The sequence below is a fragment of the Pleurodeles waltl genome, chromosome 4_2 (genome assembly GCF_031143425.1).
Source record: "Pleurodeles waltl isolate 20211129_DDA chromosome 4_2, aPleWal1.hap1.20221129, whole genome shotgun sequence".
NCBI classification, from domain to species: Eukaryota; Metazoa; Chordata; class Amphibia; order Caudata; family Salamandridae; genus Pleurodeles; species Pleurodeles waltl.
In genome coordinates, this window is record NC_090443.1 from 714,100,203 (window position 1) to 714,120,712 (window position 20,510).

Below are 20,510 nucleotides of genomic sequence, written 5' to 3' on the forward strand. Positions count from 1 at the left end.
AGTGTATGGACTTTCAAGTTGAATGGACAAGACCCTGCCATACCAAGTGTTTATTTCATTTGTGGGAAAAACACCTAGTGCAAGCAGCTGAAAGGTGGGCATGGTACATGTTATCTAGGAGTAGTCTTTCCAAAGCTTTATCATGTGAAACTTTTCAATGATCCTCTATGGGATGAGAAATCAAACCCCAGAGTTAAAAGAGTTGCCAGTGCTTCAGAAGGAGTAGGTGATATTTTTGGTGCCATAATTCCATCTGTAGGTTTTAATCTTGAATGATCAAAAGATAAGGAAGTTATTGACTATTGTTGATAAGCTTTCTACAGACACAGCAGGTGACTTTATGTTAGTGGACACAGAAATAGCTGGCCTAAGATTAACGACTTTACAAAATTGCCTTGCTTTAGACATTTTAGCCAAACATTTCAAAGGGGCAACAGGTAGAGAAGACTATACCTCTTTGAGTCCAAAGGGTTCAGCAATCAGCAAGGAGCGGGAAAGGTCTCTGACCAAAGTCCAGTTGGGTGATGATATTTTAAAGTTCGTAGGGCAAGATGATTCATCCATCCATCACTTCCTATGAGACAAAAGGTGTATTGTCCAAGGGAAGGCAGCCATACGACATACATTGCAACTTTAGTAAAAGTTCCCAGGTTCATCATGAGAAAAGGCTTCCATATTGGCTCATCCATTCGAGTTTAAGCATTTGTGTACATACTTCATTCCACACAGGGCTATTAGCAACATAGGTCTCAGGATGGTTTCAATAACTCCTTTTCCTAAACTCCCAAACCATTTTCCAACTGCTGAAAGACCACTATCTATTGCTTTCCAGGCAGCTGTCGCTTCTAACTCCTTCAGGTCCTTTTTTAATTCTGTCATGGTTAGAATATATTTCCTCAGCTACATACTGTAGTCAGGATTATAAGTGCAGCCCTTTTGGACATGTAACATTTTGCAAATTCCACCCTCTTTTGCAAGGTGAGTGCCTAATGCAAGGTGATTTTGTAAAGTCATTGATCTTAGGGCAACCATTTCTGAGTCCACTAACATAAAGACACCTGCTGTGTCTGTAGAAAGCTTATCTACAATAGATGATAACTTCCTTATCTTGTGATCATTAAAGATTATACATATCAATGGAATCATGACACCAAAAATATAATCTACTACTTCTGAAGCATTGGCACCTGTTTTAACTCTGGTGTTTGATTTCTCATCCCATACAGGATCATTGAAATGCTTCAGATGATAAATCTTTGGAAAGACTACCCCTAGATAACGTACCATACCAACCTTTCAGAAGCTTGTAATAGGCATTTTTTCCCACAAATTAGTAAATACCTGGGATGGTATAAATGTCTTTACATTTTTAAACAAAAGCACATGTCTACATTCACTAGTCCCTACAAAAATTGTGTCAGTACTTGATTTTGGTCTATATTCACACAACATCCCTACATGTTGGCAATCTAATGCTAAGAATACTTGATTTCCAAATAATGAACAAGTTTTCTTCCTTTCCCAATTTGGTGGTACTATTCTCTTTTCTACTTTAGCTTTCATTGCCCCCTCTTCTGTCCTCAACTTGTCCAATGAATTCCTTTTTTCTGGGTTAAGATTACAAGTCAGCCTGTCTTTGTGGCCAAATATGTTTACAAACGTCAGTGTGTGTTTCAAAGAATCCTCCCACTGTGTTAATGTTTTTAGCCCTTGCAATGCTGCTCAAATGTTTCATGACAGGGACAATTGAGAAAACAAAATCATAGTTCAAATAATACTATTGATAACACTCCTGCTGATAAAAAGTGTGAGCAACAGGCTAAGGAAATTCCATGGGTTAAGGGGATAATATGATATGTGATTTCCTCAATCACCAACGAAGGCAACTGGTTACACATATCGCAATCTCTAATTTCCATAGGTTTCTACATATTCATTAATAGTTTGGAAAAGACATTTGTAGACAAATAACCTCTCGATCCATCTGCATGCAACTCTTTCTCATCAAGCAAAGACTTTTGATTTGCTACAGGGCTTGCAAAACTCGGGGCATTTGTTGATCTAACCGTCTCTGAACTAATGGGTGTTTGAAAACTCAATCTAATGAACACCAATATAATCATGATAACTGTCACAACTAATAATACCACTCATATGTGCCTTAGCTTACGCTTTTTATTTCCACTAGACATCATGAGATTTCTAATTTCAGATAAAAAAAATACAAAAATACAAAAGTGAAAATGCAGCAGCAAAATATCAACTGTCTCTTTCAGTCCTTTTTTATTAAGAGCAAAGCAAATATCAAAATAATCTCTTTTTCAAAATGTTCAAGTTAGATATCTCGAAATTTAATCAAATGTTTCTCTACTGTTAAATGTTCAAAAAGCTTCTAATAAAGTTCAAATGTCTCTAATAAAAGCACAGCTAGTAGTCACTAATAGTCGCTTCTAAAATACAAAGACCCTCATTATAAAGCGGTAATAAAGCGGTGGTAATTCCGCCAACAGGCTGGCGATAAATACCGCCAAATTATGACCATGGCGAAAAGAGCTCAGACAGACAGCCACTTTACCACACTGAACGCTAGGGCAGAATCAACAGGCACCATGGCGGTAGCTGCCAACAGCCAGGCGGTAGCCAATGTTCTGTCCACTTTATTATGACAGGCCAATCCGCCACCTTTTCAGGGGCGGTACCAACAACATCAAAAGCATGGCAGAAACACTGCACAGAAGGGAAACGGCTCACCATTGTAGACTCAGGGAAGAACCACTCTGCCATGGAGCCCAAGCTGCAGATTTTTCTAATTATTTTCTACGTCCTGCTTCACCATGAACACCAACGATGGCAAAGACGACCACAGTGCGTACAGCCACCTAGCACACAAGGGAAGGAGGGAGGAGAAAGAGAGTGACGCACACACGCAGCACGCAACACCCCCACCCCAACACCATACACACATACAGCAGCAGTAAGACAACATATTGACCCAGTACCCCTCAGGAATAATGCAAGGACCACAGGAACACATGGAAGTGAGTGTAATAATATTAATACAGTAGAAATAAGAAAATTCAATCTAAAAGTATATACATATGTTCAAACAAGGGACACAGCCCAGTCCTCAACCTGCGTGGGCCACAGGGCCACATTGCAAAGTCCAAGGCCCCACTTGACTCCTGCAACAACATGGGGAGAACACTGAAGGGGCATCAGTTTGAAAATAGGCAGGCTCCTCAGGGGGATGGGGAATGTGGGGGCACCTCAGCTGGCAGATGGTATAACACCACTCGTCCTGGAGGGGGCAACATGCTTTGTGCGCTGTCCTGGGGAGTGCAGGGCCACAGTCTCTCAAGTGGGTGTCTTGCCCACTGGTTCTGGAGAGGGCAACATGCCCTTTGTTTTTTGTCCTGGGGAGTGCAAGGCCACAGTCTCTCAAGTGAGTGACTTGCCCACTGCTTTGTCCTGGGGAGTGCAAGACCACAGTCTCTCAAGTGGGTAACTTGCCCACATGCTCTGGAGGGGGCAACATGCCCATTGCTCTTTGTCCTGGGGAGTGCAAGGCCACAGTCTCTCAAGTGGGTGACTTGCCCACATGCTCTGGAGAGGGAATCATGTCCTGTGCTTAGGATCCTGCTGAGGATCGAGTGAGTGGGTGCCATGCCCACTGGTTCTGGAGGGGGCAACATGCCCTTTGTTTTTTGTCCTGGGGAGTGCAAGGCCACAGTCTCTTAAGTGGGTGACTTGCCCACTGCTTTGTCCTGGGGAGTGCAAGGCCACAGTCTCTCAAGTGGGTAACTTGCCCACATGCTCTGGAGGGGGGAACATGCCCATTGCTCTTTGTCGTGGGGAGTGCAAGGCCACAGTCTCTCAAGTGGGTGACTTTCCCACTGCTTTGTTCTGGGGAGTGCAAGGCCACAGTCTCTCAAGTGGGTGACTTGCCCACATGCTCTGGAGAGGGAATCGTGCCCTGTGCTTAGGATCCTGCTGAGGATGGAGTGAGTGGGTGCCATACCCACTGGTTCTGGAGGGGGCATTGTGCCCTGTGCTTCTGATCCTGGGGACAGCAAGGTCACAGTCTCTCAGGTGGGTGTCATACCCACTGGATTTGAATGGGGCAGGCTGCACAACAGCCGATGGAGGCAGGACGATAGACTGTCTGCCGGCGGTGACGGCTGCTCAGTGGTGGTGGTTCTGCTGCTGCTGATGGTGTGGGGGGAAGCTCCAGCCCATCCCTTGCAGCCTCAGATGGCTGCCCACTGGTGGTGGTGGCGGTGCTGCTGATGGTGGTGGGGGGAAGCTCCAGCCCATCCCCTGCAGCCTCGGATGGCTGCCCACTGCTGGTGGTGGCAGTGCTGCTGATGCTGATGGTGGTGGGAGAGGGCTCCAGCCCATCCCCTGCAGCCTCGGATGGCTGCACCACCATGGTTGGTGGTGGGGGCTCCGACTGAGTCCCAGCACCAGGCCACTTGTCCTCTCTGCCTGCTGGTGCAGGCCCCTTGTCCTTACTGGCAGCAGCTGGGGATTCCTCCTTGCCCTTCCTGGCAGCAGCTGGGAATTGCTCCTTGCCCTTCCTGGCAACAGCTGGGGGTGGCACCTTAACCTTCCTGGCATCAGCTGTTGGTTGCACCTTGACCTTCCATGGCAGCAGCTGGGGAGGGTTCCTTGCCCTTCCTGGCAGCACTTGGGGCAGGCACCCTTTCTGCATGGGAGGCTGGTGGCCTGGATCCTTTAGCGCCACGAGTTGCTATGGACAAAACTGGGTCCGTGGAATGAGTGGCTGAGGTAATTACCTGGGTTTTACTCACCCTGGCCAGCTGTGAAGGATGGGGGGAAAGGGTAGAGAAGAGGTCAATGATTGAGAGGAAAGGCTGCTTAGGGACATTGGGGCGGGAAGAGGGAGAAGGTCTAGGAGTGGAGGAAGAGGGAGTGGTTGTAGGAGGTTTTTGTCTGCTGTGTTTGGGTGCAGGTGCATGGGCTGGATGCCTTTGTGAGGTGGATGGCTGTTGGGTATCTGTGTGCTTGTGTTTGTGTTCTTTGGGGGGGGCACAGACACAGTGGGAGAGGACACAGGGTAAGTGTGCATGGATGTTGGGATGGTGACTGTCAGTGAGGTGTGTGTTCTGATAGGTGTGCTGGTGAGGGATGAGGATGTTGTACATGGAGGTGTGAGTGTAGACACAACTGGGAGGGAGGTGGAGGATGAGGAGGAGAGGGCCACAGTGGAGGCAGTGGATGTTGGTATGTCTGCATCTGGATCGTGTTTGTGTGATGAGTGCCTGTGGGATAATGTGTGGTGCTTGTGTTTGCCATGTCCACTCCTGTGTGTTGTCCTGTGTGCATGCTCGGCTGTCTGTGTGCTTGGGGTTGAGGGGAATGGGATTGGTAAGAGGAAGTTGGAGGGGGAGGGTGGAAACCGGGACAATGGTTGCCATCAGAGAGGAGGCCAGAGCCTGGATTGATCTATGTTGGGCTGCCAAGCCAGTGTGAATGCCCTCCAGAAATGCATTGGTCTGTTGCCTTTGGGCTGCCTGCCACTGGATGGCATTGACAATGGTTGACTGCCCTACAGAGATCGATCGATCCAGACACAGGTCACAGCAGCACATGCAGTGTAGGTCCTCTCCTGTTGAAGGTCAGGTAGCAAGTGTGTGAACAGATAGAAAATGGAAGTGATGTCTGGACCGGTGCATACCGTCACCGCCGGCGCACATCACCATTGGCCAATGTAACCCATAGGGCCCAATTATAACCAATGAGGAGTTGCACAGCGGTTACGATCGCCTCACGCAATGGCGCACAACGTCAGCAGAATTATCTCACGTCCACCTGTCCCTCCATACAGGAAAAGCAGACCCCATTTCATGGGGGGGCAGTGCATGGAACATAACTGCATCACAGATCACAATTGTACATACAGGACATATGCCAGTAATACATTTACAATACACATCATGCATTGAACTGTAGTGGCTACTATGTACATTTTGTGGCCGGCTCCTCACCCTTTTGCCCCATAGATTGCAACCGCTGCGGATGAATCGGAGATGGAGACATCCCCCGTGTACAGACCCCTGGTGAACTTGGCAACAATGCAGGACAGGCACATTATTCTCACCTCCAGACTTGACAGAGCTACTATCACAGAGCTGTATGCCCAATTGGAGCCTGACCTGATATCTGCCATCCGTCACTCCACTGGGATCCCCCCACTTGTGCAAGTGCTATCTGTGCTCCATTTCTTGGCAACTGGTTCTTTCCAAGTGACAGTTGGCTTGGCAGCAGGAATGTCACATCCAATTTTCTCAATAGTGCTGACAGGAGTGTTGGGTGCCCTGATTTAACACATGGGCAGCTACATTGTTTTACCCCAGGTGTAGGATTTGCCCATGGCGAAGGCTGACTTCTATGCAAAGACACATATCCCCAACATAATTGGGGCGATTGATGGAACACATATTGCATTTGTCCCCCTGTCTTGAGGTCTTCAGAAATCAAAAACATTTTCACTCTATGAATGTGCAGATGGTGTGTTTGGCGGACCAGTACATCTCCCACATCAATGCGAAGTATCCTGGGTCTGTGCATGATGCCTTTATCCTGAGGAATAGCAGCATCCCAAATGTGATGGCCAAACTACAGAGGCACTGTGTGTGGCTAATAGGTGAGGCCTGGTTCCCTCCCATTGGATGTTGGTATATGGGTGTGGTGTGGGCCAGAAGGGATAGTGTGTGGCTAAATATTGTCCCTCGATATCTGCGGGTGGCTCAGGTTACCCCAACCTATCATGGCTACTGACCCCTGTGAGGTATCCTAGGACAAGGGCTGAGGAACGTTACAATGAGGAACATAGGCGAACAAGAAGGATTATTGAACGTTACTTTGGCCTCCTGAAGGCCGGATTCCAGTGCCTCCATCTGAATGGTGGACCCCTGTGCTACTCACCAAAGAAGGTCTGCCAGATAATCGTAGCATGCTGCATGTTGCATGACCCTGCCCTGAGGAGCCATGTGCCTTTTCTGCAGGAGGAGGCTGGAGATGGCCATTTGGCAGCAGTGGACCCAGTGTACAGTGAAGGTGAGGAGGCAGAGGATGAGGATGAGGACAACAGATCTGCAGTTATTAGACAATACTTCCAATGACACACAGGTAAGACAGTGTTACTTCACATTTCATTGTCAGTTTTTTGTTTCAAATTGTCACTGGCAGGCTGTGATTTCCTACTTCTATGGCCACTCACTGTACCCTTTGGCAACTCTTTTTGCAGAAGTTGGTGTCCCACTATCGCTCCTGGTGTTGTCACTGCAGCCAACTACAGTTCTATCCTATGTTAACGTTACTGTACATTTGAACTGCAATGTTTAAACCTTGTTAACTGAATACATACGTCAATCATTTGACATACTCAATACTTGTATTTTTTCAAATTGTGTTTATTGCAGTGCTAAGAAGAAAAGGGGGAGGTACAATGGGCTGGGGTGATGATGGAGGAAAGTCCAGGGTATAGTTCCAGTCTATTTGTAGCACAAGTGCATTCTCTAAGGGGGCATAGGAAGGGAAGCAATGGCAGTTCAAGGTGGACAGGGTGACAGAGTGGGACACAAGGATGACAATCAGGAGAGTCTCATTTCCTAGTGGGGGTCTTGGCAATAATCTCTGGCTTCTGCCTGGATCACAGAGAACATTTGTGGGGTGGTTCTCCTTCTGCAGGAGGAGGGGTGCTGGTGGCCTGTTGGTCCTGTGGTGGGGCCTCCTGTTCACTAGTGGCAGCGGAGGTGGAGGGCTGTTAAGTAGTCTGGCTAGTGGCAGGGGTCCACTGGTGTGACACTGCCTCTCTCATAATGTTGGCCATGTCTGCCGGTAGCCCTGCAATGGTGACCAGGGTGGTGTTAAAGGCCTTCAAGTCCTCCCTGATCCCCTGGTACTGTCCCTCCTGCAGCCGCCTGTTCTCCTTCACGTTGTCCAAGATCTGGCTCAGCATATCCTGGGAATATTGGTGTGCTCCCTGGATCTCGGTGAGTGCCTCCTGGAGAGTCGGTTCCCTGGGCTTGTCCTCCCCCTGTCGCACAGCAGTCCTCCCAGCTTCCCTGTTGTCCTGTGCCTCTGTCCCCTGAACTGTGTGCCCACTGTCACTGACCCCAGGTCCCTAATTGTCTTGGGTTTGTGGTGAGCCCTTGGGTCCCTATAGTGGTGGACACACTGCTGATTGATGTGTCCTGGGGAAAGAGGTATGGGCACGCTGGGTGGGTGCTGTGGTGGTGTTTCCTGAGGGGAAAGGCTCTGTGGTGGTGTGTGACTGTGGCTGGGTCACCTACTGTCCAGAGGTCCCTGATGCGCCGGGTAGGACATCCAGATCCAGGCAACCAGAGTCACTGTTATAACTGTGGGCCTCTTACGTGGGGGGGACTGGATGCAGCTGGCACCTTTTTTCCACTGACATTTGCTAGGATACCTGTGAGGATGTAAATGCAGTGTTATTGTTTCTGTGTGTGACATATGGTGCATGGATGTGTTGCCCTCTCTGGTTGTTTTTGCCCTGGCATCTTTCACTTGTGTGAGCTGGTATGTGGTGGGCTAGCTGATTCTCTCCAGTGTGCATGCTTTAGTGATAGGTATCCATGCAGGGCTGTGAGTGGTGTCCATGCATTGGTGGTGCATGCAGGGCTTGGCATTGGGATGAGTGTTTTGTGATGGTGGGGTGTGTGTGATGGAGTGGAGTGATAGGAGTGAGGGTGCGGGTATGTGTTGGCATGCAGGTACGGGGGTGATAGTAGTAAAGAGTTGACTTACCAGAGCCCAGTCCTCCTACCAGGCCCTCAGGATGCATGATTGCCCAGACTTGCTCCTCCCATGTTGTTAGTTGTGGGGCAGGAGGTGGGGGTCCACTGCCGGTCCTCTGTACAGCGAGTTGATGTCTTGCAGCAATGGAACGTACCTTCCCACGTAGGTCGTTCCACATCTTCCTGATGTCATCCCTTGTTCTGGGGTACAGTCCCACGGCGTTGACCCTGTCCACGATCCTCGCCATAGCTCCATCTTCCTAGCAATGGATATTTGCTGCACCTGAGCTCCAAATGGTTGTGGCTCTATCTGGATTATTTTCTCCACCATGACCCTTAGTTCCTCCTCAGAGAATCTGGGGTGTCGTTGTGGTGCCATAGGTGTTGTGTGAGTAGTGTGGGTGTGTAGGGTGATTGGTTGGGGTGCGTGTTGTGAGGTGCGTGGGTGGTGCATAGGTGATAATGGTGTGTGGCTCTGGTCTTGTCCGTGGTCGTGGTGTCTGTCTCGTGGCAATAGTTTGTAATGGTAAAGAGTTGTGGGTAATGTGGGTGTGTGTTTTATAGTTGTGTGGGTGTGTGGGTGTTGTGTGTGTATGGGTGCCAGGTGTGTGTAGTTTGAATTGTCCAATGTGGTGTAGTTTTGTATGAGTGTGTGCATTTCAAGCGTGGCAGTATGTACCACCAGCGGTTTTCCACTGTTGAATGTCCGCCGTGGTGATTTGTGGGTCATAATGTGATGGGCATAGTTCAGTTGGCGTAACGGTGTGGGTTTTGATACCGCCAGTTTATCACTGACCTTTAGTGTGGCTGTATAGTGACGGATTGGTGTGTGTGTGTAATAATAGAGTGAACCGATATCCGTGTCGGCGGCAAAATGTTGGTAGTAGTCAGCAAGGCGGAAGTGGGATTTACTGCCAATGACATAATGAGGGCCAAAGTCTCTGTTCATCAAGTGGTAATGATATGTCAACGTTCAGCTCCACTGCAATCACAAACTCAAGAATGTTGAACTGAAGTTGAATTGTTAAAGCAAAAGTTTGCAAATTTCTTCTCCTATTCATTTGCTCTAAAGAAAGTCCATTCAGTGCTGAGTATTTTCGACTTGGTACTTTCCTGCTTTTTGATCTCTGAGTTACTCGACTCAGCATCACTGTCACTTTTACTTCAATCTTCAGTTTCTTCAGGAATCGTTGGGGGCACTTGCACAGCTGGCACAGTTTGGTCACCTGGCTAATTGTTTACAGGTACAACTTTTCTCGCTACAGCATCTGGTCCTTCATTAGCATCCAAGCTTTTTGGAGCCAACTGTAATACATTCAACAAATTATAAACGTTGTCCCCATTTCTGATGGGTGATCCAGAAGAGAGCAGAAAGCCTCTCTGGGACCACAGCTGTCCATAACATCAAGACAGTCATGTTCAAAATCATCAGTACAATCACTGACATTTTCAACAAGGATCGGTAACAAATTGGCAGGATTCAACAAAGGGCAAACATTTCATATTGACATTGGGTGCAGCAAAGACAACTTGTTCATTATGGGTCAAACGTGTGCTTTCAAGATGTTGGTTTTTTGTTCAGGTTAACAGTAGCTCCACAGAACAAGGGACTAAAACATTTAGGGGATGACCCATAATAATGCCTTTGCACTGTTCTATGCTGATGCTCACAGCTGCAATGGATTTAAGATAACAAGATAAAGCTGAAGCCACAGGATTAAGGGTGGCAGAAAAATATGACATAGGCTTGTTTGAATTTCTATGCAACTACATCAGAACTGAGAGAGCTCATCCCTCCCTCTCACAGCAGTACAAAGAAAAACATTTGTTATAAATCAGGCATTCCCAGAGCAGGGGTATGACAGAGGCTTTCTCTCTGCTCTATGAAGGCACATTGGCAGTTGTGATCCAATGGCACTGGATCAGACGCATCTTTGTCTGTCAGCCTCTGTAAAGGCTAGTCTAAAAGGGAAACATTTGGAGTCCACTGTTGACAATAGCCAACCATTCTTAAAAATATTCTGACTTCTTTCTGAGAGGTAGGGGGATTCAATTTCAAAATTGCTGAGATTATTTCTTACAACACCTTCTTTACACCTTTTCCAATGTGGTGACCTAAGTACAGAACTTCTTTCTGACAATACTGTAATTTTGCTGGGAAAATGTTATGTCCTTTCCTTATTGATTCAAAAGTTAAATTGTGTCTCTCCTACAAGCCTCTTGAGTGTTTGAAGCTAAAAGTAAATCATCAATGTACTGGACCAAGACTGAATGGTAGGGCATTTTAAGTGACTCTAGATTCTTTTTCAAGATCTGGTTGAAAATGGATGGACATTCGATATACCCTTGTGGAACTCTGCACCATGCCAAAACACAACTGTCAAAGCAAAATGCAAAGAGAAACTGGCTCTTCTCATACAACGATGTGGAAAACAAGGCTTGGCAGAGGTGAATCAAGGTGAAACACTCAGCTTTAGATGGAATTTGTAACAAGATCACTGTTGGATTCGGTACCACGTGACAACATGGAACACCTATTTTGTAAAGTTTTCTAAGAAACTGGACTATGCAGAATGTTCCATTGAACTTCTGCAGTTCCATAATGGGAGAGTTGCATGGACTTCCCATTACCTTCTTCAGGATACCCTGCTCGATTAAACAATTTATCAGGGGAGTAATTACTGCAATTGTCTCGGGTATCTTGTTATATGGGGAACTTTTCGGGTACATTGCGTAGGACTTCATTGTTAATTTTACAGGTTCAAATTCTTTAATGAGTCCTAGCTCTTGTCCTGGAAGGTCCAAATTTCAGGTGTCAGTATCTATCAGATCCTCGGGCAAAACAACGTGACACCTAGGCACTGATTTACAGGATTAGATGGTACATATTCATCATTTGTTTGCATGTCTATTCCATGTGGTGTGTAGCTATTGAAACAATTTAATTTAAACAATAGGTCACATCCTAATAATCTTACAGGACTTCAATCGCACACTACAAATTCAGGTTCATCTTCAAAGGAACATATTTTTACCCGGACAGATTCTCTTACTGGGTTGGACAATTGTTTATTTGTGACTCCTATGACCTGAATTCTTCTTCCTGAAAGGGGTAAATTTGATACTTATGCTGTTTTGACAGTAGAATGTGTAGCCCCAGTGTCAACCAAAAATTACACATGGTGACTCATCACATAGGCATCTACATATGGACCATACTGATCTACTTCTAAGGAGGCACGTAGCATACAATCCTCATTGCCCCAACAATCCAATTGTAAAAATCTGAAAGATCCTCATCACTCAGATCCATTAAAGGATACTGTGATGCTAACTTATTTACATCCACATTTGCATCCTGATTGAAATTCTGCCAGGACACATTTGTCTGCTGCTGAGCCATGGGAGCTTGTGGTATCTCATCTGCTGTCTTTGGGAACAATTCCATTCTGCACTCGGCGTCTTTGAACCCTCTGTATTTGGAATTGATTGTTACCTTGTACCCAGATTACACTTCCATTTTGCATCTGATTATTATTCACATTAAGAGGACACTCGTGCTTTCAATGTCCCAAATTTCTGCATACGTGACACAAATTTGTTCTCTTTAATGTCTGGACTTTAACAATAACTTGTCCTCTTCTTCTTCTGGACTGAATAACATTAAGTCCATCCTGTTGCACTCCTTGCATACCATCAGTAGTCACAACCATCTGTAGACTTTGATTATCTTTCTGTGCAGCTTTCCATTGCATTACCATTAACTTTTCTTTTATTTTTTTTGCTTCAATTTCAATTCATCACTGCAGTACTTTGCATTCTGCAGGATTTATTAACTGGCTTGTTCTGCTACAAATCAAATACTGCTGTATCATGCCACTTATCCCTGTCTTCAGTCCTTCCATGAATCTGAACATAAAATAACCCATATCCCTAACTCCTATAGTTTCAGTGCCACTGTAATGTTTGAAAGTTAACAACAATCTCTCATAATTGGCATGATTCAACTCCTTAGACTCCTGAGTTGGTCTGTCGATCTTTAGCCAATCAATACATTTTAGAGACACCTTGTCTTTCAAAAAGCCAGTTACTTTGTAATACATTTTCATTGCCTCTTCAAACAGCATGCTGGATCTACCCTGAGGTTCAGCTTCAGGCCAATTAACAAAGACTTTGGCAGTCATTATGAACTTGGCAGTTCAACCCGCCATGCCGGCAGTGGTTGCTAAAGCCGCCAGCCGGCATGGTGGGCCGAACCGCCACATAATGAATAGGTTGACTGCCGCTAGCGGCTTCCGTCACCCACCGCATGCTCCCGCCACCAGGCAGCCTGGCGCCGAGATGAAACACCATCCGCCAGGGTAGCTGCACTACCCTGCGGATAATGTTTCATATGCCGCCAGCCTTTTTCTGGCAGGATATCCTGCCAGGAAAAGGCTGGTGGAGGGGGTGCCCGGGGCACCCCTGGGGGCCCCTGCACTGCCCATGCACTTTGCATGGGCAGTACAGGGGCCCCCGTGCAGGCCCCCGTCACGCATGTCACTGCCCGATTTACGGGCAGTGACATGCTCGACGGGTGCTGCTACACCTGCCGCACACCAACATTGGTGGCAGCTCCTCATGGAGCCGCCCTCAATGTTGCGGCCATGTTCCCCGCTAGGCCGGCGGGCGGAGACACTGGGAGTCATTCTAACTCTGGCGGGCGGCGGAGGCCGCCCGCCAGAGTTCCCCCGACAGAAGACCGCTGCGGTGATTCTGTGTTTCCCGCTGGGCTGGCGGGCGACCGCCAGAAGGCCGCCCGCCAGCCCAGCGGGAAACCCCTTCCCACGAGGAAGCCGGCTCCGAATGGAGCCGGCGGAGTGGGAAGGTGCGACGGGTGCAGTTGCACCCGTCGCGAATTTCAGTGTCTGCTAAGCAGACACTGAAATTCTTTGTGGGGCCCTCTTACAGGGGCCCCTGCAGTGCCCATGCCATTGGCATGGGCACTGCAGGGGCCCCCAGGGGCCCCACGACACCCCATACCGCCATCCTTTTCCTGGCGGGCGAACCGCCGGGAACAGGATGGCGGTATGGGGTGTCGGAATCCCCATGGCGGCGCAGCATGCTGCGCCGCCATGGAGGATTCCTGAGGGCAGCGGAAAACCGGCGGGAGACCGCCGGTTTTCCTGTTCGGACCGCGGCCAAACCGCTGCGGTCAGAATGCCCTGCGGGGCACCGCCAGCCTGTTGTCAGTGCTCCCGCCGACACCGGCCCCGGCGGTCCTTGACCGCCGGGGTCGGAATGACCCCCACTGTCTCCACCCGCTGGCCTGGCGGGGAAATCATTATATGGCCAGTGGGTTTTCCAGGAGGCTGGCGGTCGATGGAAAGACCGCTAGCTTGAACACGGCGGGAAATCCCGCTGTGTTCAAAATGACTGCCTTTATACTCAGTCCACAAGTCTCTCTGAACCACAATGTCAAACAACATATGCAAATCTTCCAACAGGCATTTTGAAAGCTTCTGCTTATACCACTTCACTGCTTCTTTTGGCAAATTTCTGGAAATCATTGATGAAGGCTAAAATATCACCCCTTCTCCAAGTTAAATGAACATACGCTCCACCTGGAATCTCTCTCATGGTAAGAATCTTCACATTAGCCATAGCTTGATTTTCTCCTGCTGGAGGCACATTTGGTTTTGCTTTCTTCTGATCTCATTTCTTTGCCCATCTACCTTCCCACTTACCTAAAACACCCCATTTCTGGATGGACGTGATCAATTCTTTAATCTGCAATTTCATTCCAGGAGGTCTCAGGTAAGCTATAGCGGTGTCACTGAATTCCAATCTGTAACTTTTCTTTAGGAGCCTTGATTTCTCTAAATCAACATCATATTTCTCAGCCACTTCAGCTAACCTATAATCCAGTCCTGTATATTTGGTATTGCCTTTGGACACAAACAGAAGTTCATCTTCTGTGGAAGTGTCTAAAGTTCCCAATATCATTTAATTTAATTCCTATTTCCGCCTGCATACATTCAGTGATCTGTCTCTCTCTGGGGTATCTTCTGTTCTCGCATTTTGATTCGTTATATCTGTCACACCGCCAGGACTCACATTATTTAGCCAGTCATTCGATTGCTGTTCAGTAAAGTTGAGGGGACAACTCTCTCATAAAAAAAGGAAATCTCTTCATTGCTGAATCACTTAAATATACTGATCTCTGTACACTGTTTAGTGTCATCCCATTGGATGTCAGTGAAGTATCTGGAGCATTTGGAATATTTAAAGAGTGTAAATTACTTCCAAACATGCCTGGAGTGTACAAAGGAACAACTGACGTATGGTTACAGGGACTTTTAATGCATCTGGACCAAAATATTTCATCTGGTTCTGGGGAATTGTCATTCCTACACTTTGCCCTGAGAGGGTAATACTAAAGCCTTTTACTATTTTAGTTGGAGTAACATTTGGTAGAGGCTGATTTGGACTGAACATTTGCACAGGTTGATTGAAGTAAAACTTTGCACAAACTGATTTGAGTCAAAATTCTGTTCTGGCTGATTCACTTTAGGTGTCTGTACTGACTAGTTCATATTAGAAATTGGTAGTGTCTGGTTCACATTAGGGCTCTGTACAGGCTGGATTATGCCAAAGCTCTGAACTGGTTTATTCATTCTAGGAGTTTGTGATACTGGATTTACAGGTGTACCTGGCTCTATCTGATTCAGGGTTTGCACAACTATAGCAGTAAGCAAATTAGGGGGTACATCTCGTGCAGCTTTTTTTATTGTTCCTACCTCTACAGAATGGAAAGGAGGTGGACGATTTAGCGATATCTGCTTTACAAATTGATCATGTGAATCATCATCTGAATCACTCTCATAAGCCTCAGCCTTTTCCTCTGTATCTGTTGTCTGTTCTGTCATTCCTGTCTTCCTCTTACTCTTTGGTTTAGTTCTTTCTCCTCCTTAACTAGTTATGGCTGGATACAATCAAATTTCCTTAATAATTTCTGCTCTTCAAGAATTCTTATATTTAAAGTTCCATAACAAGGAAATGCGATTGCACCTTCTTTCTCAATTATTTTACACCACTCTTCAGGCCACAAACATGCATGAAGGCCTTTTTCGGACATTATATAATAACCTGGTGTTAGGGTGGGGTTTTTGTACCCTTTCTCACTAGAATAAATTAATCTCCTCTCAAAGCACTTTTAATGCTTTAAAGAACTTCGGGGCAGATTTATGGAAAGTGGCGCTGCACCGACTGCAGCGCCACTTTCCCTGCGCCCCTTAGCACCCCCCTACTGCCACCATGTTTGCACCGTATTTAAAATACAGTGCATCATGGCGCAGGGTAGAGGGCTATAGCGTTGTTATTCATGACGCTATTGATGTGCTCTGCAAGAGTAGCGCCAAAATATTGCCGATACCCCCTGCAGAGTACATCGGGCACCATTCTAAAGAATGGAAGGCCCCTTTTAATGCCTGTTCCCGGGCTGGCGTTAAAAGTGCCATAAAAAATGGCATAATGAAACCTCATAGATTTCCTTACAACATTCTTCCGGCTCCCCTAACGGGGGAACACCCCCTTTGCATTCCTTATACCTGACACAGGCATAGTGTAGCTCAAAGGGTTACAGGGTGGCGCAATGCATGCAGTAATTGCGCCACACTGTAAATAGGGCACAGGGATTCCAGCCTCGTTGGGCCACATTAACATCAAAAACAATTACGTTAATGTGGCGCAAGGTGGCACTAGGGCACCATGAATATACCCCTTAATTTTCAATCAAATTCAATAAATCACAATTTACTTTTTCATACGAGTCAGGGAGTAATTTCAATCCCACAATTCTCTTCTTTAATGTTCTCAACCGATAGCAATGTGACATTGTCCACCAATATCAGTGTGGCTTCACACAAACTGCCCTATACCAGTGCAACACACAATGACGTCAAATGTACTACTCGCAGCAACTCATCCTCCTTTACATTTCTCTCACACAATCCTCTTTCACGGAAACCTAATGTAAATAATGAGAGCAAAAAAAACAACAGCCTGTCTACACTAAAGGATTGGGTAACCAAGCACTTCAAAGAAGTATGGAAATATGCTTTCCGACTATGGTTTTCACAATTATACACGATTGAGAATTGACCAGCAAACCCCACTCTGGTTGATACTAATCCCCATGTGCACTCTGGGATTCACTTATTAACAACCAAACCCACACTTACTCAAGGAAAACTATTGGCACTGTCAACAACATCTCACAACAAGCACCTCACTGCAGACAATAAATTAACCAAGTGTCTTCTACACGTGTGTGTTATCCCTGGATCTTAGGCCATGATGGACCCGTCAATAACAACAACTTCGACTTAGCATTAAGTGTCACAACTGTACAAGTGCAAACAATCTGCAAAACACTTCACAATATGACACTGTACTGCAATCTCAGGCCAAAGGCGATGCAAGCGCAGACCCTATTAATACTCACACATCCACCTACAAAGGAATGGCACTGGAATTTCTTCAATCTGTGGACCAAACCATGGGAGAGAATTTGGACTCAGAAAATTTAGAGTGGGCAGGTAGCATGGCAATAATCTTACCTCCCTAACAGTATGCCTCACTAGATCTTGCCTCCCACCTTGTGAAAATACCCAGACCTCTGCTTCTGGGTTTGCTGAAGCATATTCCTTCTCAGAAGTATGCTCACAACAATCAATTTTAAAATGTAAATAGCAATATGACTCATTTAGCCACACAAAGGATACTCCAAGCTGAAATAAAGTCCAAGTCTTTTATTACAGATTAAGGCTCAGAGAAACATTCCCAATTCTTAAGAAAAGACTGTAAAGGTCCACGATTAGGATAAGCTGTCACAATTCCTAAAGAAGTTCAAATTAATTAACATCAGAAAGACTAGACATTCTAATAATGCAACACACAGCAGCAACAGGAAATTTTTTAAAGAATAAAACAAAATCTGACTAATTCTGATAATCATTTAGGAAATTCAGTTATACAAGTTTGTAACCGAAGTAAGAGACAACACTACAGTTAGCTATTCCATGTCAACATGTCCTGGCTTAAACACATGTGGAAAAAAGGCAAAAAAGCACAAAAAGAAGAAGAAGAAGAATTTTGAAAAAGGAACCTGGGGAAATAGGATGCTAACTAAGGTTGGCACAAAGGAAGTAAAAAAGAGAGAACAATACTTCTCTGAGTCCAACGGGTTCAGCAATCAGCTGAGAATGGGAAAGGCCTCCAACCAAGGTCCAGGTGGAGGATCATATATTAAAGTTCATAGGATAAGATGATTCATCCATCCATCACGCCATGTGATGCAAAAGATGTATTGTCCAATTAAAAGCAGTAATACAGCATGCATTGCAACATCAGTTAAGTTCCCAGGTTCATCATGCGAAATAGCTTCCATCTTGGTTCATCCATTCAGGATGAAACATTTGTATCCTTACTTCATTCCAAAGTTTCTGAATGAACTGTGCTCAAGGTTAGTTCCCAAGCTCACTACGTGTAAAGCAATAGGGCAGATTTTACCAAGCTAGCACCTCATGGGAACAAAGTCTGAAAGAAACGTTCACCTTAGCAAGAATGACTAAACATTTTCTGCACAGTCATGAAAACAGGGCCTTGCAGGCCCAACGTAGGCTAAGCAAAATGAATTTAGATAGCAGATTCATTTGTGTAATTAATACGCAAATAATATTCAAAATTGTAAACTCAACATTAGTGTTTGACTTTTCATCCTTGGCGTGATCTCTCTTAACATTTTGCCTCTGTTCCCCAGGTTGTTGATGTGTGCTGTTTTTGTTACTCTGAGCACTTTACCACTGCTAACCAGTGCTAAAGTTCAAGTGTTCCTTTACAAAATTTGTATGTAATTGGCTTATCCATGATTGGCATATTTGGTTTACTAGTAAGTCCCTAGTAAAGTGCACTAGAGGTGCGAGGGCCTGTAAATCAAATGCTACTAGTGGGCCTACAGCACTGGTTGTGCCACCCACATGAGTAGCTCTGTAATTATGTCTCAGACCTGCCACTGCAGTGTCTGTGTGTGCAGTTTTAACTGTAAATTCGACTTGGCAAGTGTACCCACTTGCCAGGCCCAACCCTTCCCCTTTCTTACATGTAAGGCACCCCTAAGGTAGACCCTAGGTAGCCCCAAGTGCAGGGTGCAGTGTATGGTTAAGGTAGGACATATAGTAATGTGTTTTATATGTCCTGACAGTGAAATATTGCTAAATTCGTTTTTCACTGTTGCAAGGCCTGTCCCTCTCATAGGTTAACATGGAGGCTACCTTTAAATCTTATTAAAGTGTAGATTCCCTTTGGGAGCGGATGGATATGTGGAGTTTGGGGTCTCTGAGCTCACAATTTAAAAATACATCTTTTAGTGAAGTTGATTTTAAGATTGTGTGTTTGAAAATACCACTTTTAGAAAGTAAGCATTTTCTTGCTTATACCATTTCTGTGACTCTGCCTGTTTGTGGATTCCCTGTCTGGGTCAGTTTGACAGTTGGGCTGGTTGCACCTCACACTAGACAGTGACAGAAAAGGAGCTGGGGTGTAGTCTGCATTTCCTGATGAGCCATCTGTGCTAGGAGGGGGGGAGGAGTGGTCACTCGCACCTGAAAGGGCTGTGCCTGCCCTCACACAATGCAGTCTCCACCCCCTGGTGAGTGTCTGGGGCCTGGCCTGGGCAAGGCAGGAGTTCACATTCAAAAGAGACTTTACTTTGAAGTAGGCTTATTTCAAAGGAGAAATTGGGTATAAGAAGGGCACCCGAAACCACAGACTTTAGATCACTTCTGGACATCAAGAGGAACCTCTGCCTGGAGAAGAGCTGAAGAGCTGAGGAAGAGGAGCTGCCCTGCCTGTGACTGTGCTTTGTGGAGCTATCCTACTTTTGCCAGAGTAAGAGAGCAAAGACTGGACTTTGTGTGCCTTCCATCTTGTGAAGAAATCTCCAAGGGCTTGATTTAGAGCTTGACTCCTGTTGTTTGAAGTCTCAGGGATGGCAAAGACTTCTCTCTACCAGCACCTGGAGTCTCTGGAGAGACTCCTGCTCTGACAAGTGGTGGCCTATCCAGACCCTGGGCCCTTGAAAGGAAAGCTGGTGGAAATCCAAGGAAATCGGCTTCGGACGACTTTGGACCGCCGCCACTGCTGAATCCGGTGACGCCGCCTGCAACCGACTCCGTGATCTTCGCTGGAACGCAACGACCTTCGGAGGCCCGACGCCACAGCAGTCCCGCTGAAATCCGCGACTCCGTGGAAGTCTCTGCACCACGTCGTGACCGACGCCGCTCGAAGTGCGCGGATTCAACGTTTGGCACAGACACTGCGATCCATGACTTCGCGCATTGACTTGTTTTCACTCTTCACCAAAGGTACTGTACTTGGGGGTCTATGCGACTCCGTGTCTGGCGCCGCTGGTGTCGGCTTGTTGGGTACGACTCGCTCACGATGCCGTGTTAACACCTCATCGAAGCATTTTGTGTTTCTAAGCGCTATTTTTGAGTTTAATCTTTAAAAATTCATCACTTGACTTGTGTATTGTGGATTTTTGTCGTTTTGGTCTTGTTTTGTTTAGATAAATATTTCCTATTTTTCTAAACCTGTGTTGTGTCATTTTGTAGTGTTTTCGTTAAGTTACTGTGTGTGATGGTACAAATACTTTACACCTAGCACTCTGAAGTTAAGCGTACTGCT